Raw genomic sequence first — 20375 nt, 5'->3', positions numbered from 1 at the left:
AGTAATATCTAACAATTCACAGCAATACACACAAATCGAAAGTAAAAGAATGGAGTTAAGAAATATATAAATATTAGGACAAGCAATGTCAGAGTGGCATTGACTAAAATACAGTAGAATAGAATACAGTATATACATATGAAATGAGTAAAGCAGTATGTAAACATTATTAAAGTGAGTAGTGTTCCATTATTAAAGTGACCAGTGACTCCATGTCTATGCATATAGGGCAGCAGCCTCTAAGGTACAGAGTTGAGTAACCGGGTGGTAGCCCGCTACTGATGGCTATTTAACAGTCTGATGGCCTTGAGATAGAAGCTGTTTTTCAGTCTCTCGGTCCCAGCTTTGATGCAGCTGTACTGACCTCGCCTTCTGGATGGTAACGGGGTGAACAGGCCGTGGCTCGGGTGGCTGATGATCCTTGATAATCTTTTTGGCCTTCCTGTGACATCGAGTGCTGTAGGTGTCCTGGAGGGCAGGCAGTGTGCCCCCCGGTGATGCGTTTGGCAGACTGTACCACCCTCTGGAGAGCCCTGCGGTTGCCATACCAGGCGGTGATACAGCCCGACAGGATGCTCTCATTTGTGCATCTGTAAAAGTTTGTGAGGGTCTTGGGGGCCAAGCCAAATTTCTTCAGCCTCCTGAGGTTGAAGAGACACTGTTGCGCCTTCTCACCACACTGTCTGTGTGGGTGGACCATTTCAGATTGTTGTGATTTGTGAGCCGAGGAACTTGAAGCTTTTAACCTTCTCCACTACAGTCCCGTCGATGTGGATATGGGCGTGCTCTCTCGACTGTTTCCTGAAGTCCACGATCAGCTCAATCATTTTGTTGACGTTGAGGGAGAGGTTATTTACCTGGCACCACTCCGCCAGGGCCCTCACCTCCTCCATGTAGGCTGTCTCGTCATTGTTGGTAATCTGGCCTACAACTGTTTTGTCGTCTGCAAACTTGATGATTGAGTTGGAGGCATGCTAAATGCTGAAAGTAGTAGCCTAGATATTCATGCATGCAAAACAAAACACTGAATAGCAGTTTGGCTTAGAATACCGACACAGCTGCAAATGCGAACGAATGCGAATTCGAATGAATGAAAGCTACCAGAACAAAACAGCGCTACCAATCGATAAAGGCATGGCACAATATATACTGAACAAAAATATGAACTCAACATGTAAAATGTCAGTCCCATGTTTCATGAGTTGAAATGTTTCATAAACACAAAAAGCTTATTTCTGTCAAATTCTGTGCACAATTTTGTTTACATCCCTGTTGGTGAGCATTTTCCTTTGCCAAGATAATCCATCCATCTGACAGGTGTGGCATGTCAAGAAGCTGATTAAAGAGCATGATCATTACACAGGTGCACCTTGTACTAGGGACAATAAAAGGCCACTCTAAAATGTGTAGTTTTGTCACGCAACACAATGTCACAGATGTCTCAAGTTTTGAGGGAGCATGTAATTGGCATGCTGACTGCAGCAATGTCCACCAGAGCTGATGCCGAAGAATTGAATGTTCATTTTTCTACCATAACCTGCCTCCGATGTCATTTTAGAGAATTTGGCAGTACGTCCAACCGGCCTCACAACCGCAGACCACATGTAACTACGCCAGCCCAGGACCTCCAAATCCGGCTTCTTCACCTGCAAGATTAAGACCAGCCATCCGGACAGCTGATGAAACTGTGGGTTTGCAAAACCAAAACATTTCTCAGGGAAGCTCATCTGCTTGCTCGTCATCCACACCAGGTCTTAACCTGACAGCAATCTAGCGTCGTAAACGACTTTAGTTGCAAATACTCACCTTTGATGGCCACTGGCACGCTGGAGAAGTGTGCTCTTCATGGATGAATCCTGGTTTCAACTGTACTGGGCAGATGGCAGACATCGTGTATGGAGTTGTGTGGGCGAGCGATTTGCTGATGTCAACGTTGTGAACAGCGTGCTCCATGGTGGTGGGGTTATGGTGTGGGCAGGTATAAGCTACGGACAACAAACACAAATGCATTTTGTCGATGGCAATTTCAATGGACAGAGATACTGTGACGATATCCTGAGGCTCATTGTCGTGCTATTCATCCACCGCCATCGCCACCTCTAAAATGATCCGCCGCCATTCTTGCAACCCCTATTACTAGTCTGTTCAACCTCTCTTTCATTTCGTCCGAGATCCCTAAAGATTGGAAAGCTGCTGCGGTCATCCCCCTCTTCAAAGGGGGTGACACTCTAGACCCAAACTGTTACAGACCTATATCCATCCTGCCCTGCCTTTCTAAAGTCTTTGAAAGCCAAGTTAATAAACATGACCATTTCGAATCCCACCGTACCTTCTCCGCTGTGCAATCCGGTTTCCGAGCTGGTCATGGATGCACCTCAGCCATGCTCAAGGTACTAAACAATATTATAACCGCCATCGATAAAAGACAGCACTGTACATCCGTCTTCATCGACCTGGCCAAGGCTTTCGACTCTGTCAATCACCGTATTCTTATTGGCAGACTCAATAGCCTTGGTTTCTCAAATGACTGCCTCGCCTGGTTCACCAACTACTTCGCAGATAGAGTTCAGTGTGTAAAATCGGAGGGCCTGTTGTCCGGTCATCTGGCAGTCTCTATGGGGATACCACAGGGTTCAATTCTTGGGCTGACTCTTTTCTCTGTATATATCAATGATGTCGCTCTTGCTGCGGGTGATTCCCTGATCCACCTCTATGCAGACGACACCATTCTGTATACATCTGGCCCTTCTTTGGACACTGTGTTAACTAACATCCAAACAAGCTTCAATGCCATACAACACTCCTTCCGTGGCCTCCAACTGCTCTTAAACGCTAGCAAAACCAAATGCATGCTTTTCATCCGTTCGCTGCCCGCACCCACCCAACTAGCATCACTACTCTGGACGGTTCTGACCTAGAATACGTGGACAACTACAAATACCTAGGTGTCTGGCTAGACTGTAAACTCTCCTTCCAAACTCATATCAAACATCTCCAATTCAAAATCCAATCTAGAATCGGCTTTCTATTTCGCAACAATGCCTCCTTCACTCACGCCGCCAAACTTACCCTAATAAAACTGACTATCCTACCGATCCTCGACTTCGGCGATGTCATCTACAAAATAGCTTCCAATACTCTACTCAGCAAATTGGATGCAGTCTATCACAGTGCCATCCGTTTTGTTACCAAAGCGCCTTATACCACCCACCACTGCGACCTGTATGCTCTAGTCGGCTGGCCCTCGCTACATATTCGTCGCCAGACCCACTGGCTCCAGGTCACCTACAAGTCTATGCTAGGTAAAGCTCCGCCTTACCTCAGCTCACTGGTCACGATAACAACACCCACCCGTAGCACGCGCTCCAGCAGGTATATCTCACTGGTCATCCCCAAAGCCAACATATCCTTTGGCCGCCTTTCCTTCCAGTTCTCTGCTGCCAGTGACTGGAACGAATTGCAAAAATCGCTGAAGCTGGAGACTTACATTTCCCTCACTAACTTTAAACATCAGCTATCTGAGCAGCTTACCGATCGCTGCAGCTGTACATAGTCCATCTGTAAATAGCCCACCCAATCTACCTACCTCATCCCCATATTGTTTTTATTTACTTTGCTGCTCTTTTGCACACCAGTATCACTACTTACACACCATCATCTGCTCATCATCATCTGCTCATCTATCACTCCAGTGTTAATCTGCTAAATTGTAATTACTTTGCTACTATGGCCTATTTATTGCCATACCTCCTCATGCCATTTGCACACACTGTACTTTCTTTTTTCTATTGTGTTATTGACTGTACGCTTGTTTATTCCATGTAACTCTGTGTTGTTGTTTCTGTCGCACTGCTATGCTTTATCTTGGCCAGGTTGCAGTTGTAAATGAGAACTTGTTCTCAACTAGCCTACCTGGTTAAATAAAGGTGAAATATTTTTGTATTTTTTTAAAACCTCAGGTTTCAGCATGATGATGCACGGCCCCATGATACAAGGATCTCTACATAATTCCTGAAAGCTGAACATTACATTTTACATTTTAGTCATTTAGCAGACGCTCTTATCCAGAGCGACTTACAGTAGTGAATGCATATATTTCATACATTTCATTTCATGCATTTTTTTTGTTTTTGTTCTGGCCCCCCGTGTGAATCGAACCCCCAACCTGGACTTTGCTCACACCATGCTGGCTTTGCAAACACCATGCTCTACCAACTGCTCTACCAACTGAGCCACATGTCCCAGTTCTTCCATACTCACCAGACATGTCACCAATTGAGCATGTTTGGGATGCTCGGGATCCACTTGTACGACAGCATGTTCCAGTTCCCGCCAATATCCAGCAACTTCACACAGCCATTGAAGAGGAGTGAGACAATATTCCAACGACCACAATCAACAGCCTGATCAACTCTATGTGAAGGAGATCTATCGTGCTGCATGAGGCAAATGGTGGTTACACCAGATACTGACTGGTTTTCTGATCCACGCCCCTACTTTTTTTTTAAAGGTATCTGTGACCAACAGATGCATATCTGTAGAAAAAAAAGAAAGAATGAAGGGAAGTGCTGCTAAGGTACACAATAGTAGGTTTTGGAAGACAGAAGGTGCTCTTTGGTAAAAGTGGTAAATTGGTCATCAAAAGAAATAAGGACCAAGACACTCTTCATATAATTAATTAAAATTGCCTTAATTTGTATGGCATGTTCAATGGAAACAAGGTTTACAAACTCTGGTGTGTTTCGGCTGCATGGCCTTCGTCAGGGAGTACAAAGATATAATACAATGTCCTCCTTTGAACAGCTTTTTCCAATCAACCCTGATTTGATGATCTGTATTCCCAGTGATGTGAAATCCATAGATTAGGGCCTAATGAATGTATTTAAATTGACGAATTTCCTTATATGAACTGTAACTCAGTAAAATCTTTGAAATTGTTGCATGTTGCATTTGTATTTTTGTTCAGTGTTCATATCTACGTCAATTACCTTCTACCCCTGCACATCGACTTGGTTCTGGTACCCCGTGTATATAGCCAAGTTATCATTACTCATTGTGCATTTATCCCTTGTCTTATTATCTTTCTATTTATTCCTTGTGTTATTACTTTTCTATTTATTTATATTTTTTCTATGTTTTTTTCTTCTTTCTCTGCGTTGTTGGGAAGGGCCCGTAATTACGCATTTCAGTGTTAGTATACACCTGTTGTTTACGAAGCATGTGACAAATACAATTTTAGTTAATTTGACATAGAACCCCACACAGAACACATAGAACCCTAAATAGAACACATAGAACCCTACACAGAACACAGAACCACATGTAGAACCCCACATAGAATCCCACATGGAACACACAACCTGACATAGAACACATATAACCCCACATAGAACCCCTTCTAAGAGGAGAGACCATTTTCCAGTTCTCCCTTAAAGGTCCTAAATTATCTCACCACTGTCATTGACTCTAAGCAATGTTGTGCTGCTTTCTTTATTGACTTGGCCAAAGCTTTTGATACGGTAGACCATTCAATTATTGTGGGTCGGCTAAGAAGTATTGGTGTCTCTGAGGGGCCTTTGGCTTGGTTTGCTATCTACATTTCTGAAAGAGTGCAAAGTGTAAAGTCAGAACATCTGCTATCTCGGCCACTGCCTGTCACCAAGGGAGTACCTCAAGGCTCAATCCTAAACCCCACGCTTTGCTCTCTCATCCATTTATATGCAGATGATATAATCTTATACTCAGCTGGCCCCTCCCTGGATTTTGTGATTAACGCCCCCCCCCCCACCCCCCTGCTCTTTTACCCCAGCTGCCAAACTAACCCTGATTCAGATTACCATCCTAACCATGCTAGATTACGAATACGTAGTTTATAGATCGGCAGGTAAGGGTGCTCTCGAGTGGCCAGATGTTCTTTACCATTCGGCCATCAGATTTGCCACCAATGCTCCTTATAGGACACATCACTGCATTCTACACTATGTAAACTGGCCATCTCTGTATATGTGACACAAGACCCACTCTCTTTATGTAGTGTGGTGGTGTATATTTTGTTGTGATGTGTGTTTTGTCCTACATTTAAATGTTTTATCCCAGCCGTTGTCCCCACAGGAGGCCTTTTGCCTCTTGGTAGGCCGTCATTGTAAATAAGAACATGTTCGTAGGCCCTTTCCTGCAGTCAAATGACCTTGTGGCCTCATGGGTCGAATGTTATAAATATTTTTCACAATTTCATAATTAATAAACATTTTAAAAAAAAATATACACAGAAAATCTGCTGTTTCTATGTCAAACAGTTGTGCTATATTTCAGTCTTCTGTGATGTATATAAAGTGTAATATTGGGATGCAAGCTCAAAATGTAATACTTTTTTTTTTTTTTATTACCCCTTTTTCGTGGTATCCAATTGGTAGTTACAGTCTTGTCCCATCGCTGCAACTCCCGTACTGACTCTGGAGAGGCAAAGGTCGAGAGCCGTGTGTCCTCTGAAACACAACCCAGCCAAGCTGCACTGCTTCTTGACACAACGCCCGCTTAACCCAGAAGCACCATTGTGTCGGAGGAAACACCGTACACCTGGCGACCGTGTCAGCGTGCATTGCGCCCGGCCCGCCACAGGAGTCGCTAGCGCGTGATGGGACAAGGACATCCCTGTCGGCAAAACCCTTCCCTAACCCGGATGACACTGGGCCAATTGTGCACCACCCCATGGGTCTCCCAGTCACGGCCGGCTGTGACAGAGCCTGGACTCAAACCAGGATCTCTAGAGGCAGAGCTAGCACTGCGATGCAGTGCCTTAGACCACTGCGCCATTCGGGAGGCTGTCTTCTTTCTTTTTTTTAAGCCAATAGCCTTGTGTGTGAGGTGTATACTTTTGTTTCAAAGTAGATTTGTTTAATACTACCAAGAAACACTCTGTGTGACCCTGATTTAGCCTGTTGCAGTAAAAGGTTAATTGACCCTTAAATAAAAAAGAAATAAAAAAGAGATTCTCATGCTGGGGCAGATCTAGAGAGTTTAACTTCAAACAGCTGAGCCAAACAGCTGAGTCGACGCACACACACACCTCCTTTACCACCGATCTATTTGTCTTTGTCATCAATATCTCACTGTCCAAGTGTCTGCCACGCACAGTGAAATAATCTGCATAAAACACAGCCTTCGAAGGAGATTGATACTTATAGTAAAGTAGCAGTCGTATTTCTATTGGATATGTCATCATGCCTCGTATCGTTACTGTCTGAAGTCAGAATGCGACATTTTGTTTACGGAATACACTCCAGGATGTCTTACTCTCCAACTTAACTGTGTAATTTATATGATCAAAAATCAATTAGGCTTCAATAGTGTTTGATTCACTGGCTGTAGAAGAAAGGAATATCATTTTTACCAGAATGTAATGAAAAGCATCTTGCAGTTTGAGACTATAACTTATGTTTGTTTTTCCTCCCTCAATGACGCCTATAATTTTTTCCCCTGCTTTCTATTCCTCTTCCAGTGGAGTCAAACAAACGCACGCACACACACACACACACACACACACACACACACACACACACACACACACACACACACACACACACAGAGAGAGAGAGACACACACAGAGAGAGAGAGAGAGAGAGAGAGAGACACACACACAGAGAGAGAGAGAGAGACACACAGCCACAGTTTGCCTCGAAGACGCCTGTTCTCCCCCTCTCCTTTAGAAATGAGTGGTTGGTGTAACGTCACACATATTTTTCTCATTAGTGTGTTATCAAGTTGCGGTGCCGTCACACTGCTGATTAGCTGGAGGAATCAGACTGAAGGGTTACAGTGGTACTATGAATGTTCTTTCAATTCCAATATTTAAATCCACACCGTGTGGACTGTATAGAAGTCTTTCATGCAAGGCGGTTATGCCAGTCTAGTTATTGATATCGGCAGTCATGGATGATTGCTTTTACAACAGAGATTTGTGAAAGATGGTTGCTGGTTATGTGTTTCAAACATTGTTCGAGTTTGCCAAATTATGAAGTTTTCCACCTGACAAACTGCTTCCTGACTTACAGTACAACTTTAAAACGTTTGACCCTTAGTAAGGGCATGGAGGTCGCTGCTCTGGGGGTTTTCTTGACTCTCATGACAGATTTGTTAGCGCTCATGGGTTCTGAGATTCTGGGTTCTCAAAGCTGTAACTAATTGACATGTTCAGTCGGTATCCCTCTAGATTTTCGTTGTGGCTACGACATTCACATTTTAAAAAAAACACATTTTCTCTGTAGGAGACACTCTCCATGTTTTAAATGTATTTTAACCATTTATCACCACAGAAACATTTGAATAATTCATTGGGTGAACCTTTTTTAAAGCTTTCGAAGATTTAATTCTGAAAAAACACTTGGAGCACAAAATATGAAACTGACATCTTCTCTCTCAGCTGTTGATTGATCAGAGGCTGAGCTAATATAATTTCCTCATCTTAATCCATCCAAGTCTGATTTCCCGAGTTAAAGGTATCCATTAATCTACTAAAAGGAGCTGATCTTATTACTGTTAAATAAGCAGGATGCATTGCAACAACTTTACATAGCTCTATTCTCTTTGGACCAGCCGCATTACTGTCCAACACATAATATGCCTAAGATACCTAAGATGCATGTCTGTTCAGTTTCTACTGCCAAAGTTCCTGTTTTTCTTGGAGACCTGTTCCATCTCACACTGGAAGTGATCTGTACATTCTCTGTCATGACCACCATATCTTCAGTGTCCAGCTCCCCTTTCCCAATCATCAAGATAATATGGTGTTCTGGGATAATTGTTTGACTAGCGCTTTTCACACAACGCTGTTCGGGGAAAACCTTTCACACAAAAACACCATTCTGGAATATTCTACAATTTGTACGTGTTCTGGAATCCTTAAGTAGGTCCCATCGTCCCTGTTTGACGAGAGTCATTCCACTCTCTGAGCATGTCTCTGTGAGTCCAAGACGCCAGTCACTGAAACACACAGCACAGCACTAAAAGTTGGCTAGGCACAGGGGTTGAAGAGGATAATGGGGAAACTGGTAGCATCTCCCTGCTAGGATCTAAAGCACTGACAAGTTTTCCCTTGTGTGGTATCACCGCCAGGGTTTGTAATGCACTAAGACAAAGTTATGATTTAATATGATTTATCATTGCTGGGTTTAATATAGAGGAGGTGTGAACACAAAGCCTTTAACGAGATATTTAATCATGAACATGGGTTGATTGATCATGGGTTGTGATCCGACACATATTAACACTTTATAGCACTTTGTGATATCGGCTGATGTAAAAAGGGCTTCATAAATACATTTGATTGATTGATTGATAGTGGGTGTTCTGCCAGTTTAGCCATAATGCAAACCGTTACCTCTGTCATGACAAAAGAATTTCAGCTGAATTGAATGGTCTTTGTCATGTTTATGACACTGTCACGCCCATGTCATACTGACACTTTCAAATACCTTGTACTGACAAAGTAATGTAACCAGTTCTAATGTCCAAGTTAATGATGTAATTTATACCCCTTGTTTGATAGAGCAGACTGATTGAACATAATTGGATCTTATTGGGAATTACGAATGTTCTTTACCTAAATTCAATTTGTCACGTCCTGGCCAGTATAAGGGTTAATTGGTATTGTAGTTTGGTCAGGACGTGGCAGAGGGTATTTGTTTTATGTGGTTAGGGGTGGTGTGTTTGTTGTAGGGCAGTTGATTTAGGTATTTTTGGGCACTGTTTGATTTTCATGTATTCTATGTTTAGTCTAGTGTGTCTGTTTCTATGTTTGGGTTCATTGGGGTTGGGACTCTCAATTGAAGGCAGGTGTTGTCTATTTGCCTTTGATTGAGAGTCCCATATATGAGGGTGTGTTTGTGTTTGTCTTTTGTGGGAGATTGTTTTTGCACTGCGTTTTTGTATAGCCTGCAAAACTGTTGCAGTGTCGTTGTTTATTGTTTTTGTATAGTGTTCAAGTGATCGATTAATTAAACTCAAAGATGAACACGACCTCGGCTGCGTATTGGTCTACTTTTTCTGATGAGGACTTTTCTATTTCATCTGAAGACGAAGACGACTGTGACACAATTCGTAATTTTGTCCCTCGCATTGCAATTAATCTTGTAATGTCATTATGCATCAGCTTTATTTACTTCATCAACTTAATTACATAAATCTGAGTAATTTCGAAGGAAGTTTAGTTTTGTTAGAACGTAACATACAAGGTAATACACTATGTAACGCAAGTTCATTGACTGCTGCTGTATCAGGTGTCAGATCAGACAGAATTTGTATTTCGGGATACTCTCATGGTCCTAGTACACAGGTGTGTATATACAGTCAGATCCAAAATTATTGACACCCTTGATAATGATGAGCAAAAAATACCATAAAATAAATAATACAAATACTGGGTTATATTGTTATGCTCCCAAAAATTGAAAATCATATTATTTTATACTAATACAATTGCTACGAGAAAGAGATTTTGTTTTAACAATTAGGCTCTTTTTATTGGCACCCCTGTCTTCTTTTTTTAACGCTTTTACTTTATTTGGGGTTTCAGACAATAGACAAAATATATAGACAAAGACGATTCACAGACATAGATCCACTAAACGAGACATGACGTTGGCTGGGACTTAATGCCCAACCTTTAACATAAAGAACGAGAAAAAAAACATCTCAGACGTACATGAATCTCAACAAACATTAATGACATCATATTCCACAGCTAACAGAACTCATGCTGAGACCCAGCACCTCAAAATCCATGCCAAACAAAAAACAATCATTAATTGCAAAGCCAAACAAACCACACATCTCAACACACAAAGAGGATTCCCAACAACCTCCTCTGAAAATGACAAAAACAAACCTACTTGAAGAACATTGAAGATGCAAATCCCAGCACCCCTGTTTTCAATACCTTTCAACATGTCACCTTGCGAGGATAATGGCACTGAGCCTTTTTCTAAAATGTTTTATGAGATTGGAGAACACATTGGGAGGGATCTTAGACCATTCTTCCATACAGAATCTTTCCAGTTCTTTGATATCCTTCATCTGCGCTTAGATTGAAACCACAGGTTTTCAATGGGGTTAAAGTCTGAGATGTTAGAGGCTGAGATGGCAATTGCAAATTGTTGATTTTGTGGTCAAGTAACCATTTCTTTGTGGATTTTGATGTGTGCTTGTGGTTATTGTCTTGCTGGAAGTTCCACTTGCGGCCAAGTTTCAGCCTCCTGGCAGAGGCAATCAGGTTTTTAGCTATTGACTTTTATAAGAACCCCAGGTCCAGCGGAAGAAGAATCACCCCAGAACATTAAATATCCACCACCATATTTTACACTAGGTATGGTATGGGTTCTTGTCTGCATGTGCATCATTTTGGACCTGACTGTAAATCATGTATGTACATCATATATCATTCCATTGTGAAACTCTGTCCCCAGCCATTCTGCTGTCCAATGTGATCAATTTATAGCAGAGCTCAATGCTTTTAACGTGATGTATATTGGTCTTCGAATATGAGGATACCAAAATACCCAAGTTTTTTATGTCTCCCTCTCTGAGTTGTTTGTCTAGCTTACATCCAGTATAATGGTTTCATCTGTGTGTTTACACAACTAATGAGCTTTCTGTTTCAGGTCCCAGCCATTTTATCCTTTTTATTTATCCTTCAGTTTATATCATATTGGGTTGCGTAGCTATGCTGTCAAAACAAACAAAAACACAAGTGTCTATGTAAATGGAAGTGAGAGGGAACCTTGTCAACTCAATAAAGGACACTATGAGATATAATGAGTGTTTCAATAAAGTTTGTGTTTAGCGTTGCACCAGCGTCTATGAATCGGACCGTATTTATTATCAACAAACATTTGCTTAAAGAGGACTGTATGTTCAAGGAGGCAAACAACTGGACAAAGTTGACATGGCCTTTGAATGCTTATACCTTCTCTCTCTCTCTCTCTCTCTCTCTTCAATTCAATTTGAAGGGCTTTATTGGCATGGGAAACATATGTTAACATTGCCAAAGCAAGTGAAATAGGCAATAAACAAAAGGAAAATAAACAAGGGAAATAAACATTAAGAAATGAACAGTAAACGTACAATATAGCCATTTCAAATGTTATATTATTGGCTATGTACAGTGTTGCAACAATGTGCAAATAGTTGAAGTAGGAAAGGGAAGATAAATAAACAGATAAAAATAGGTTGTATTTATAAGGGTGTTTGTGCTCCACCGGATGCCCTTTTCTTGTGGCAACAGGTTTTCTCTCTCTCTCTCTCTCTCTCTCTCTCTCTCTCTCTCTCTCTCTCTCTCTCTCTCTCTCTCTCTCTCTCTCTCTCTCTCTCTCTCTCTCTCTCTCTCTCTCTCTCAACCCTTACCCTAACCCTTATTCTGAAGGCATCAGCATGCTTCAGTTCGGCGGGCGGCTAGCCGAAGTCAGCTAGGCGAACTGAACGAGAGTGCTGGCATACTTGAAAAACTAGATAGTACTATTTGTCCATTTCGAGACGCTGTAGCCAGTATACACTTTCTCAAAATAGTCCGAATGAATCTAAGATAACTCAAGAAATATGGCATTCATTTCAATGTTTTTGCAGAAGAGATTTTGGTGCTTTATATCTAAATGAAAAAATGTGCATGAAAACGGGTCGAAGAATCCCTACAGTTGACCTATCACGGACGAAGGGGCGGAGACTTTCGGCTGGCCTCAAGAAAAAAATGTGTGTGTCCGAACAGCCCAAAAAAACCTTACTAAAGTCCAAAACGAACTAAAACGCCACAAAATGTCATCATAATATATGCTTGAACTCATCCGAACTGTTTTGACTGGAAAGCATGCGGACGCCTTAAACCTAACCGTGGGTCCATAGTTTCAGCAAGCAGTTGCTTATCAACAGATAGTTTGTTGATAGTATGACCATCAGTAGAGCATTTCCAGATGGACTATCTGGATTATCCAAACAAAGCTTTGACACTGTCAGTGCAACCAGGTCTAACGTCATAAGCATACATGCATTCTTCATTTTCAAAAGTTTGTTCTACTGCAAGTTAATGTTAAGAAAATATCCACTTTTGGATGTCTGTCATTTAAATATCTATTGTCTAATGTGTTGTAACAGAGAGTTGTTATAGTGCCTGGAGACATAGCTAAAGCTGTTGATAGCATAGAGGGATGAAAATTAATCAGCCTCTCTCTCTTTCTTTCTCTCTTTCTCTGTTTCTCTGTTTCTCTCTCACTCTTTCTCTCTCTCTCTGTCTCTCGCTCTGTCTCTCTCTCTCTCGCTCTCTCTCTCGCTCTCAATTCCCAATTTTTTTTTAAAATTCAATTCGCTTTATTGGCAGGACGTAACAATGTACATATTGCCAAAGCTTATTTTGGATATTTATAATATAAAAATAAATAAAAATGAGAATCAAAATTGTTAACAGGACAACAGTAACAACAATAACCAAGGGTCAAAATAACCATACATTCAACAATAACTATAAGCATATAGTAGAGTACATGTGCAGGTTGATTGGTCTGTCAGACACTGTCCCTCAACTTATGGCAGGCAGCAATGTAGTGCGCTGCCAACCCACAGCTCTCTGCGTCCTCCCCCAACAGGACGGGTAGCCTATCCTCATCAGAGAGGTCTTTGAAACCTTGAATAAGGGTTTCACATTTGGGAAAATGACACTCTCTAATTGTTTTATATTTTTGACATTTTGACAGGAAATGCAGCTCCGTCTCAGGTTCTGCTGTTGTGCAGTGGTTGCACAGCCTTTCCTCTACAGGGAGCCAGGTTTTCCTGTGTCTACCCTTCTCAATGGCAAGGCTGTGCTCACTGAGCCTGTACTTTGTCAAGGTTTTTCTAAGGTTTTGATCAGAAACCATGGTCAAATATTTAGCTACGGTGTACCGTCGATTTAGGGCCAGATAGCACTGCATTTTGCTTTGTGTTTGTGCTTGTGTTTCCCAATAAGAAATGTAGTTTTATTTTGACTGTGTTGTAATTTGGTTTATTCTGATTGATTGGATGTTCTGGTCCTGCGGCTTCAGTGTGTTAGTAGAACAGGTTTGTGAACTCAGCCCCAGGACCAGCTGGATGAGGGGACTCTTTTCTTTGCTCAGCTCTTGGCATTGCAGGGCTTGGTAATGATATGAGAGGGGGTCACTGTATTTTAGATGTTTCCAAAACTTAATTGCTCTTTTTTTGAGTTTTTATTATTAGTGGATATTGGCCTAATTCTGCCCAGCATGCATTGTTTGTAGTTTTCCTCTGGACATGTAGGAGAATCTTACAGAACTCTGCATGTAGGGTTTCAATGGGGTGTTTGTCCCATTTTATGAAATCTTGTTTTGCAAGTGGACCCCACACCTCGCTGCCATAAAGTGCAATTGGTTCAATGACATATTCAATTAGTTTTAGCCACACTTTAATAGGTATTTCAATTTGAATTTGCTTTTTAATGGCGTAGAATGCCCTGCGTGCTTTCTCTCTCAGTTCATTCACTGCATCATTAAGGTGTCCAATTGAGCTTATTTTTAAACATAAGTAATTGTAGTGTGTACTGTAGTACTCTATATATTTTGTACCAATTGAGAACTTTGGTCTAATTCCCTGAGATCTTCTCTGGAAAATCATTGTTTTAGTATTTTTGGGGTTTACTGCCAGGGTCTGGCAGTACTGCTCTAGCAGGTCCAGGCTCTGCTGTAGGCCATGTGCTGTGGGTGACAGCAGGCATAGGCTCTCTCTCTCTCTCTCTCTCTCTCTCTCTCTCTCTCTCTCTCTCTCTCTCTCTCTTGCTCCCTCTCTCTCTTGCTCCCTCTCTCTCTTGCTCCCTCTCTCCCTTGCTCCCTCTCTCTCTCTCTCTTGCTCTCTCTCTCTCTATCTCTCTCTCTCTCTTTCTCACAGTAATTTCCTCTACTCCCAGAAAGGTTAGAGAGATATCACGCATGACTGTTTATATTAAACCTACAACCTCAAGTGCATATAATTCAGACTGAATGAGTCGATGTACAGTAACAGCACACACAGTTGAAGTCGGAAGTTTACATAGACTTAGGTTGGAGTCATTAAAACTCGTTTTTCAACCACTCCACACATTTCTTGTTAACAAACTATAGTTTTGGCAAGTCGGTTAGGACATCTACTTTGTGCGTGACACAAGTCATTTTTCCAACAATTGTTTACAAACAGATTATTTCACTTATAATTCACTCTATCACAATTCCAGTGGGTCAGAAGTTTACATATGCTAAGTTGGCTGTGCCTTTAAACAGCTTGGAAAATTCCAGAAAATTATGTCATGGCTATAGAAGCTTCTGATAGGCTAATTTACATAATTTGAGTCAATTGGAGGTGTACCTGTGGATGTATTTCAAGGCCTACCTTCAAACTCAGTGCCTCTTTGCTTGACATCATGGGAAAATCAAAAGAAATCAGCCAAGAACTCAGAAAAAGAATTGTAGAACTCCACAAGTCTGGTGCATCTTGGGAGCAATTTCCAAACGCCTGAAGGTACCACGTTGATCTGTACAATCTGTACGCAAGTATAAACACCATGGGACCACGCAGCCATCATACCGCTCAGAAAGGAGACGCGTTCTGTCTCCTAGAGACGAACGTACTTTGGTGTGAAAATTGCAAATCAATCCCAGAACAACAGCAAAGAACCTTGTAAAAATGCTGGAGGAAACAGGTACAAAAGTATATGTATCCACAGTAAAACGAGTCCTATATCGATATAACCTGAAAGACCGCTCAGCAAGGAAGAAGCCACTGCTCCAAAACCGCTATAAAAAAAGCCAGACTACGGTTTACAACTGCACATGGTGACAAAGATCATACTTTTTGGAGAAATGTCCTCTGGTCTGATGAAACAAAAATAGAAATGTTTGGCCATAATGACCATCGTTATGTTTGGAGGAAAAGGTGGGGGCTTGCAAGCCGCAGAACACCATCCCAACCGTGAAGCACGAGGTGGCAGCATCATATTGTGGGGTGCTTTGCTGCAGGAGGGACTGGTGCACTTCACAAAATAGATGGCGTCATGAGGAAGGAAAATGATGCGGATATATTGAAGCAACAAGACATCAGTCAGGAAGTTAAAGCTTGGTCACAAATGGGTCTTCCAAATGGACAATGACCCCAAGCATACTTCCAAAGTTGTGGCAAAATGGCTTAAGGACAACAAAGTCAAGGTATTGGAGTGGGCATCACAAAGCCCTGACCGCAATCCTATAGAAAATGTGTGTGCAGAACTGAAAAAGCGTGTGCGAGCAAGAAGGCCTACCAACCTGACTCAGTTACACCAGCTCTGTCAGGAGGAATGGGCCAAAAAATCACCCAACTTATTGTGGAAAGCTTGTGGAAGGCTACCCAAAACATTTCACTGAAGTTAAACAATTTAAAGGCAATGCTACCAAATACTAATTGAGTGTATGTAAACTTCTGACACTCTGGGAATGTGATGAAAGAAATAAAAGCTGAAATAAATAATTCGTCCTACTATTATTCTGACATGTCTCATTCTTAAAATAAAGTGGTGATCCTAACTGACCTACGACAGGGAAATTTTACTAGGATTAAATGTCAGGAATTGTGAAAAACCGAGTTTAAATGTATTTGGCTAAGGTGTATGTAAACTTCCGACTTCAACTGTAGTTGATTTCATGTGGACTGGTATTGTTCGTTCTGCGTAGAAAATGCATGTTAGGTTGAAATTAACTCCCTTGTTGCTCATAGACCATGGATGCCAAGACTCAACCTACTGGGCGCAGATGTAATTTCAATGTCTAGTTTTGATTATTTGGTTGAGTTATCAACTAACCTGAATTCAACAGAAAATGTCACCATGTCATTGGATTTAGTTTCGAAGTTGGACTGAATTTCCATGCAGGTCTCAATCTCAGTAGCAGGTCTAGTTGAATGACCTTGAACAGATTTAATCACTTAAGATATGCATGCAGCTTTACACGAAGGGTAAAATGGTTACAATACGCACTTCGTATCTCGCATGTCGTTTAGATAATGCTATGACAACAGCTGAAAACATCACATTGTTGATGATACTTTAAATTGCATATATACTGAGCAAAAATATAAACGAAACATGCAACAATTTCGAAGATTTTACTGAGTTACAGTTCATATATGGATATCAGTCAACTGAAATAAATTCATTAGGCCCTAATCTATGGATTTCACATGACTGGGAATACAGATATGCATCTGTTGGTCACAGATACCATAAAAAAAATGGGTTTCACAATGGGCCTCAGGATCTCATCATGGTATCTCTGTGCATTCAAATTGCCATCGATAAAATGATAGTGTTCATTGTCCATGCCTTATACCTGCCCATACCGTAACCCCACCACCACCATGGGGCACTCTGTTCACAATGTTGACATCAGCAAACCGCTCGCCCACACGCTGCAATACACGTGGTCTGCAGTTGTGAGGCCGTTTGTACGTACTGTCAAATTCTCTAAAGCTACGTTGGAGGCACCTTATGCAAGAAAAACATAAAATTATCTGGCAACAGCTCTGGTGGACATTCATGCAGTCAGCATGCCAATTGCACGCTCCCTCAAAACTTGAGACATCTGTGGCATTGTGGTGTTCAGTGTGGTATTAATGTATGCACTGTATGTGCCCTGGTGACAGTGAGAGGCTTTTAGATTCTTAGAAACAAAGCTTAATGTAGAATACAGCTGTTTTAGAGATCTAGTCTCATCATACTAAATTAGATGTTGTATTTCACTTCCACATAAAGCAAATGGCTCATAGATCTATGAAGAACAATCATAATGACTTCTCTTTGTGAGACCCTCCAGAAATAAGAAAAGTAATTTGTTCTGAGATTGCCAAAACATATGCTTGTTAGAGGCAATGCATGCATTTTTTTAAACTTTCTTCCTTGATGTAGCGTTGCAGCTTACCACAAAAAAAATAAGCATGTTCAGAGATTGAAACAGCAAACCACCCTTATGTTAGTCATCGACTATGGGGTAACACTTTATTTTGATAGTCTGTAGAGCAACTACAGATGGACTATCTACAGACTGTCAGTAAACATTTCAACTAACTATCTATTAACTCTAACCTTAGCCCCAATCTTAAGACTTATCCTAACCCTAAACTTAACCCGTATCCTAACCCTAACCCTTACCCTCGTTCTAAATCTAACCCTAACCATAACTTTAGCAAACAGTTGCTTATCAACAGATAGTTTGTTGATAGGCTGACCATCTGCAAGTGAAAATTAAAAAAAAGGATCCACTTTTGGTCTGTTATTTAATTATCCATTGTCTAATGTGTTGTATCAGAGAGTTGTTATAGTGCCTGGAGACAGCTAAAGCTGTTGACAGACTGATTGCATCTCTCTCTCTCTCTCTCTCTTTCTCTCTCTAGAGCCCCAGAGTGACAGAGCTCTTTAATTGTAGCCAGATCTCAGCGTTGCCAACATTCTTCTTAATGGTTTGCTACATTGACGTCAGAGACGTGATAAAGGCGACAGTAAAGCAAGAGCTTCAGTTTGCATGAGAAAAGGGGTCTCTAACTAACTTTGCATTCATTTTGTCCCTTTATCCTGTTCTTCACTGTTTAATGAAATGTTGTATGTAAAAAAATATATATATTGATGCCAAATAAAGATGTTCTCAATTGACCACTGAGTGATAAGATTTCCACCATCTCTAAGTTAACCTACATATATATATACGGCCTACAGAAATACAACAGAAATCCCCGCCACTATTACTGACACAATACCTAACTCAATGCCATTGAATTTATATAGACATAAATTAAAAGAAAGACATTTTCTATTCAAAAAATTGACAGAAAGATTTGGTCATAGCATAATTTCATGCGCAGCATAACCATCACTAAAAACCATGTACGCACTTGAATCATAGGGAGTGGATAGCCTAAAACACCCATGAGAATGTGAGGGGAAATTATTTTCATAGCATGAAGAGAATTCTACGAATGTGACACAACTTCTGGAAATAAGGGATCGTTTTCATTTTGCATGACGTTGATTAGGCCACATGCCCTTATTGGTTTTCACATCCCACCACAGAGAGCAACAGCTTGGTTTCAGATCAGTTTGTACTGTATAGCCAACTCCTAAGATCTCCTATGTTTACAATATACAGCACAAACAGATCTGGGTCCAGGCTAGGAGAGGGACCCACTAGCTATGTAAAGGTAGCCTGCATTCAAACAGTTTCTCCTTTTTACAATTGGTTAACTTGTAAAACAGAACAATTACGTTTGGATCCAGACTAATAAAAAGGAACCCTCCTCTCTTTATTTGTCTTCCTTTAATAGCCACACCTGGTTTGGATGTAGAGGGGTCAAGGTGTCATGCCTCCCAATCAGATGATAATGAGTATCTGATTGACCCCTGAGCTCCTCTGTCTTCCCCCAGAGTCCTATTCATTAAGGCACACTATAGCAAAACGTTTTGCAAAGAACATTTTAAAAGAGTGTTTCTTATTGGACAAGTTAAGATAGTCCCTGCCTGTTTCGGGATGTTTTCTTCTGTCTTGTGCCTAATGAATATGACCCAGTTCTGTCATCCACATCACACTGAATGGACCAACTGAACCTGACACCTTTTAGGAGCCCATGATAAAACAATCCCCTGAATGTTGTGTGTGCAGTAAATGTGATTATGCCTCATTAGAGAGAAGAACATTTGGACACATGTCTTATATTTAGGGTGAAGATCAGGGGTTAGATTGGGGGATGTGATGTATACGTGATACATTATCCAATGTTGATCACGAAGTGTTGGACAGATCCAGTTGCAGAGAAGATTATTATTCTGAATTTTACACCTCTTATATACAGTTGAAGTCGGAAGTTTACATACACTTAGGTTGGAGTCATTAAAACTCATTTTTCAACCATTCCACAAATTTCTTGTTAACAAACTATAGTTTTGGCAAGTCGGTTAGGACATCTACTTTGTGCATGACACAAGTAATTTTTCCAACAATTGTTTACAAACAGATGATTTCACTTATAATTCACTCTATCACAATTCCAGTGGGTCAGAAGTTTACATATACTAAGTTGGCTGTGCCTTTAAACAGCTTGGAAAATTCCAGAAAATGATGTCATGGCTTTAGAAGCCTCTGATAGACTAATTGACATCAAATGAGTCAATTGGAGGTGTACCTGTGGATGTATTTCAAGGGCTACATTCAAACTCAGTGCGTCTTTGCTTGACATCATGGGAAAATAAAAAGAAATCAGCCAAGACCTCAGAAAAAAAATTGCTGACTTCCACAAGTCTGGTTCATCATTGGGAGCAATTTACAAATGCCTGAAGGGTCATCTGTACAAACAATAG

The sequence above is a fragment of the Salmo salar genome, chromosome ssa01 (assembly GCF_905237065.1).
Source record: "Salmo salar chromosome ssa01, Ssal_v3.1, whole genome shotgun sequence".
In the NCBI taxonomy this organism is placed as follows: Eukaryota; Metazoa; Chordata; class Actinopteri; order Salmoniformes; family Salmonidae; genus Salmo; species Salmo salar.
Note: the sequence above shows the minus strand (reverse complement) of the source record.